Source organism: Scleropages formosus, chromosome 1 (assembly GCF_900964775.1).
Source record: "Scleropages formosus chromosome 1, fSclFor1.1, whole genome shotgun sequence".
In the NCBI taxonomy this organism is placed as follows: Eukaryota; Metazoa; Chordata; class Actinopteri; order Osteoglossiformes; family Osteoglossidae; genus Scleropages; species Scleropages formosus.
The window spans coordinates 19,654,850-19,661,385 of NC_041806.1; positions in this window are offsets into that span (position 1 = coordinate 19,654,850).

A 6,536-nucleotide genomic window follows, 5' to 3' on the forward strand; every position below is an offset into this window, starting at 1 on the left:
CATTTCACAATTAATATTGCACCTTTGGATTTACATGGTTCACTAAGTTTTGTTCTGACAGATTTTATATGGCAGTAAATAAAGGTTTAGATCTTGGTTGGATGAACAACCCTTAGGTATGAGCTGAGGCCTTTAAATATGACACTGTGTGCTGGCCTGTTGATGGTGTCCAATCGAACCCGTGACCACCAGCTTACAAGCGCTGCTTCACCAGTCTAGTGGTTAGAACAACTGCTTTTTGGACCCGAAGGTTGTGGGTTTGAATCCCACCTCCAGCTGTCCTACCTTTCAGCAAGGTCCTTACCCTAAAATTTCTGGATTAAAAAAATACCCACTTTTGTAAAGAGGTATTTCTGGGGAAAAGTGTATGTAGGTGATGCAGCCAGAGGCTCCTGGACACTAGGTGGCGCTCTAACTCCACCACAATGAGCCTCAACGAACCCCTGTTAGGCCTCATGGGTCTGTTTTTATACCATCATTAGTTCTCTAGTAATTTACTATAGTTTGAGAGACAGATTGTATTTTAACTATATTCACACCCCAAGTTATTAGGTTCACGGTGGATAATTATTTTTTATCTTTATAATATTTTATTTCTGCTCCGTAAGAAGGTATGAGCTTTTCTGTACTCTTGTACTGTGTGCTGTGTGGATGCAGTCTTTACTAGTCACGCACCGCACTCCGGTTATAACTGTCCTGTAGAAAATTATAGTTTGCGATGAATCATCGGGTGGGAAAGGATCAGATCTTTTCAAAATGGAAAACATTCCTCTGGCCTGTCGTTGGAGAGAAGACCTGCAGCAGGAGCGCCCTCCTCTGGAGGACAGAGTGTGTTTGGAGGTCGTGTGCGTTGACCTGAGCACTAGGATATGAGGGCTGTCCCATGTTGTGACATAAAGGACACAGGTTTTTGGGCAGCTGGACACTGGATTGGATCCTGCATCATCATCATCATCATCATCACCCTCCTTCGCTCCTTTTCAAGAAGGTTTCTGTGGAGCTCCATTCAATTTTGGAAATACTAGAAGGCAAAGGGGGGTGTGCGGTGGCACAGCGGGTTTGGCCGGGTCCTGCTATCTGGTGGGTCTGGGGTTCGAGTCCTGCTTGGGGTGCCCTGCGACAGACCGGCGTCCTGCCACGCTTGCTCAATATCCTTAACCGCTTGTCCAAGTCAGGTTCTCGGTGGTCCAGAGCCCCTCCCAGAAATACGCTTGGGTGCACGCTGGACAGGATACCAGTCCATCAGAGGACTTACTGTAATTAATCATTAATTAATTATTAGTTAAATACAAATGCGCAGACACATATGGAGCTTCTCCGAAGCGATGTGCAACTCAGGGTAAATTAAAGTATGTTTCATCACTAGAGATACAGAGGTAAAGTACAGTCAGCCAGTCCAAAACCACCATGCATTACCATTAAATTGCACATAGTGCCTTTACACTGCATATACTGTAGTACACATTACACTCCATGCAATACCATTACACCGTTGTACTGTGCGTACGGAACTGACAGGGAGTCCGTTTTTTCGAACGGATAATTTGGTGAATGTCAGTGGAGTAGTAAAGGGATCCTGAGAGCTGAGATCTTCTCAGACGTTACACGAACGTTAATGACACATCAGTCCCGCGTAGTCGGTGTGATATTAATGCACAATTAATTTCTGCTGTGTGTTTCAATGCCGCAGGTGATGAACAGGTCACGCGCGGTGCCTGGGTCCGAAAGCTCGGCCTTCGCTTTCTCCGCTCTCTCTTTAATGGAATTAAATTGTGCTGATTGTCATCGGAGCGGTGAAATTTGTCCAACTTACCACCTAGTGAGAATTTACCGCGGTGCGGCATTTACTAAAGATACTTTGACAGAGACGCTGTTAATGACCTGGTTACATTAAAACTAAAAAGCCATTAAGGGGGCTGAGTGGACGTCTCCCTCGCTGCTGGTGTGCGTTGCGGTGCACTGATGTCTGACCGGTAACCGGAGAGGCAGAACCTCCAGCAGCCGTTGCCGGGGCGACGGAGATGACTCATCGCGAGCCACTTGCTCGAGGGGCTGCTTCTCGGTGGCACTGCTGCCGTCATCTCTCACAAATCCCCAATCTGTGACACTATTGGCATCACACACACACACACACACACACACACACACACACACACAGGGTTAGGGTTAGCACCATGTGCACTTAAAAATCTGAAGACAGAGATCAAATCTTCGTGGATATGCAGGGTGGGGCACAGTGCTTATGGAAATGCGCTTGTAACCGGAAGGTTGTGGGTTCGCGTTCCTGCTGTAGTATTAAGTAGAATGTCCAGCTACATGTGCTGTAGGACATTGAATATAAGGATCTTTAATGTATGAAATTTGAGGCACATGTTTGTCCTACACACCGCTGAGTGGTATGAAGAGCTTGTTCTCACACACACACACGCGAGCGTGCAATACTGCTCGATCGATGACGTGCGGTGAGGACGGCTAAAAATAGCCCGTTTGAGTGTTGTGCGTAACGTCAGAGCTGCCACACGATCCAGATGGCGTGGCGATTCCTGGCTCGAGAGCACCTTCCAGTGCTTTCTTCTGGACGGGTGCCAGGTGGGGGGTGAGGCTGAGGGTTGGGCCGTGAGAGGATCGCAGTGGATCGGCAACGCGGGGATTCCTTGCGCACACAGGTCCTGGGCTTTGTCCTACCTGTTATACATGTTAGATGAAGAGGAGGGAGCCAGTCTCTCTGCTACAGCACGTAGGACCTACTGCTGGCTCCCTGTTTGCGAAATATTTCACATTAAAATCCAAGAAATAAACAGATGAAACGGTTATGTTTCATAACCACGCCAACTTTTGACAGCAAGTCTATATATTAAATATATTATTTATGAATTCTTTGGTAGGGGGTGCGGTGGTGCAGTGGGTTGGACTACGGTCCTGCTTTCCAGTGGGTCTGGGGTTCGAGTCCTGCTTGGGGTGCGTTGCGATGGACTGGTGTCCCGTCCTGGGTGTGTCCCCTCCCCCTCCGGCCTTGCGCCCTGTGTTACCGGGTAGGCTCCAGTTCCCCGTGACCCTGCATGAGGCAAGTGGTTCTGAAAATGTGTGTGTGTGTGTGTGTGAGTTCTTTGGTAAATAGCCAGAGGTCATGGCTGTAGCTGCGGATGACGTTGCAGACCGAGAGGGAACCCGAGAGCCGCCCCGGGCACTGAACCCGACCCCCCATCCTTCACTTTGCAGGTGGTGAGCCCACCAGATGGCTCCACATCCCCATTTCTCACATGGATCACCAGGCACAATCACCACAAACACCACCCTTGGGCTGAATCCCAGTAACCCTGATCTTGGCAGGGGGTCTTCACGGACCGTCCTTTGTCTACACTCTTTCTTGATATGTACAGTATACAGTCACCTGCATTATACATTATATATAACACACAACTATGTACAGGTGGTCCCCAATTTACAAAGGTGTGACTTCTGATTTTTTCAACGGGGAGCTGGCAATAGACATTCAGTAGAAACTATACTCTGAATTTTGAATTTTTCCCAGGCAAGTGATATGCGGTGCGATACTCTCTCGCATCTCCCAGTCTGTCACACAGAGGTGTGTGTTAGGTGTATTCAATGCATTTTCGACTTACTGGAACCGAGCGTAACACCATCGTAAATCGGGGACCACCTGTATATGTAACATGTTCTTTAAAATCTCACTCACACACACACACACACACACACACACACACACACACACACACACACACACACACACACACACACACACACACACACACACACACACACACACACACACACACTTTCAGAACCGCTTGTCCCATACAGGGTCACGGGGAACCAGAGCCTACCTGGCAACACAGGGCATAAGGCCAGAGGGGACACACCCAGGACGGGACACGAGTCCGTCACAAGGCACCCCAAGCAGGACTCGAACCCCAGACCCACCGGAGAGCAGGACTGTGGTCCAACCCACTGCGCCACTGCGCCACTGCACCCCCGTTCTTTAAAATCATACCACTTTATATATCCTGAGTGTTTATCTTGGAATGGGGGGCACAGTGGCGCAGTGGGTTGGACCGGGTCCTGCTCTCTGGTGGGTCTGGGGTTCGAGTCCCGCTTGGGGTGCCTTGTGACGGACTGGCGTCCCGTCCTGGGTGTGTCCCCTCCCCCTCCGGCCTTAGGCCCTGTGTTACCGGGTAGGCTCCGGTTCCCCGTGACCCCGTATGGGGCAAGCGGTTCCGAAAATGTGTGTGTGTGTGTTTATCTTGGACTAAGTGAAAGGCACGTGAATCCAATACATGAAATTAGATTTCATGACATGTTGGGACATAGATGGTCGAGAGCCCAAATAGCCATGTCTGAACACATAACCTATCGCTCCACTACACCTGGTACTCATGCAGTCGTGAGGAAGTCCTCAATTTCTTTCTGGACAGATGCCCAGCCTGGACTCACCTGCGTCACACTCACCAGAAGGAGAAGAATACCGCCAGTAACCTTGTGTGGGCTATTACCCATAGGGCTCAGTGTTACAATTCAATATATTACCGTTTTCTCAGCTTCTTAAGCTCCGTATCACATTTTCACATTAAGCATCCTACAATGCCCTGCTGTATTTCATAAAAAGAATCGAATCACAAATCCAAATTTAAAGCAACAGAAAAAATATTGAAGCGGAAGGCTGTTCTATTCTGCCCTCCCTTCTTTCAAAAGTCGGAAGCGGAACCCTTCGTCAGCGATACGCAGCAATGAGGGCAAGACGGTGGAAGCCTGGGAAACACTGGAGAGAGGGCGACGCGGCAGCGTGACGCGAGTCTCCAGTAAGACTGCAACACAGTGGTCTCCTTGAGGCTCCAACCCCCCCCCCCCACCCCCCGCCATGGAGCGTCATATCATCTCGCTGATCTTGCCTGGTGGAGGTGCTCATTGTACTCGAACAAGAGGTCTCAAGTGTTCGCGGGGAGCTGCGGAGTCAGTGGAGGAGGGGCAGCATTGTTACCAAGGAGAGACGCGACACATGGGCTTGTCCTTCCCAGAGGGCCCGCTAACCGCTTTCCGGACCCCTGCGTCTATCAGCAATCTCTCCAGCTTCGAGGGCATTCTTCGTGTAAATAGACGCTCGAAGTCACCTTTGAAGACAGTGATAAGAGCTCAGTTGCAGAGTTCAACAGGGGAGATAGTGGTGCTCCGCAAGGCGACTGGTGTCCGCACGGTGGGCCAAACAAAACAAACGACAAACAAAGGCGATGTGCTACTCAGTAGATGTGGTACTCAGGGCTGCGCACGGCCGTCCGGCGCGCCTTTTCTTCTGAGTGCAGAAGTGTGTTCAAACTGTCGATCAGCGCCGTTCGTGTTGCTGTCGGTGTTCGGAGCCACTGACTTCATAAAAACGTATTTAAAAATATGTACGGAGAAACAAGTGCTGTGATCTAGTGTGTGTGTGTGTGTGTGTGTGTAATATATCCAGCAGTGGCACCCTGGTGTCAACCACCTTAATGTAGCATATTAATAATTAGGCAAATTAATGTTTTCATCTTGTCCAAATGAAAATTGAAAAACAGGGCTCACTTATGGAGAAATATTTGTGTGTGTGTGTGTGTGTGTGTGTGTGTGTCACATTTGTCCTCATTGTCACATTGGTTGCTATTCCATTCACATCCTATACAGTGACAGCGGTGCTGCCAAAATCCCAGCCCCCACCTCCTCACTCAGCGCCCCCCACCCCCCTGAGCCCTGCCTTCGCTGAAATGCCACCAGAGGAGAAAACCTGAATTAATGGAGTCTTTGTGGTGCCGGGCAGCTGATCGTTAGCCTCTTCCCACGAAGCCTCCGAGAGAAAGGTCCATTCTTTCCCTGAAAGCCGTGCTGCCGCGGCCATTAGACGGAAGCACGGCTCGCTCAACCCCGTGTCGGAGAGCCGAAACTCCCCCATCATTATGCGTGACCGGTTTGTGACATAGGAAGTTTCTAGAAGACTAGATCATTTTGACTGCAGATGTTAAAATTGCAGTCTGCACCCTGGTGAAAGGAAGCCAAACCTCAACACCACCCCTAACCCCAAACTTAATAAGGGGGGCAGCAGGAAGCACAGTGGTTAGAGCCACAGCCTTTGCACTTGAAGGACCCAGGTTCAAAACCCACCTCTTGCTCTAGTAGCCTTGATCCCCTGCGCTCCGACGTACTTTACCACTGTACGTCATCAGTGTGGATAAAGCACTAGTGAACTGTGAGTTTGAGTCCCATGTGGTGTGGAAATATAGGCTGTGTGGGGTGTCTGTCCATGTGGCGTAGTGGTGAGATCCTCCACTTGTAGGACCAGGGTTCAAACAGTATGGTACCCTTGATCATAGCACTTACCCTGAACTATCCACCCATCTATTTTCTTGACTGCTTATCCTTCTAGTCACGCCGACAAGAGGGAGAGCAGAGAAGCCCAGACGTCCCTGTCCCTCGCAACTTCCTCCAGCTCAGCCTGGGGGATCCCCAGCCGTTCCCAGGTCAACTGTGAGATATAATCCCTCCAGCGGGTCTTGGGTCGA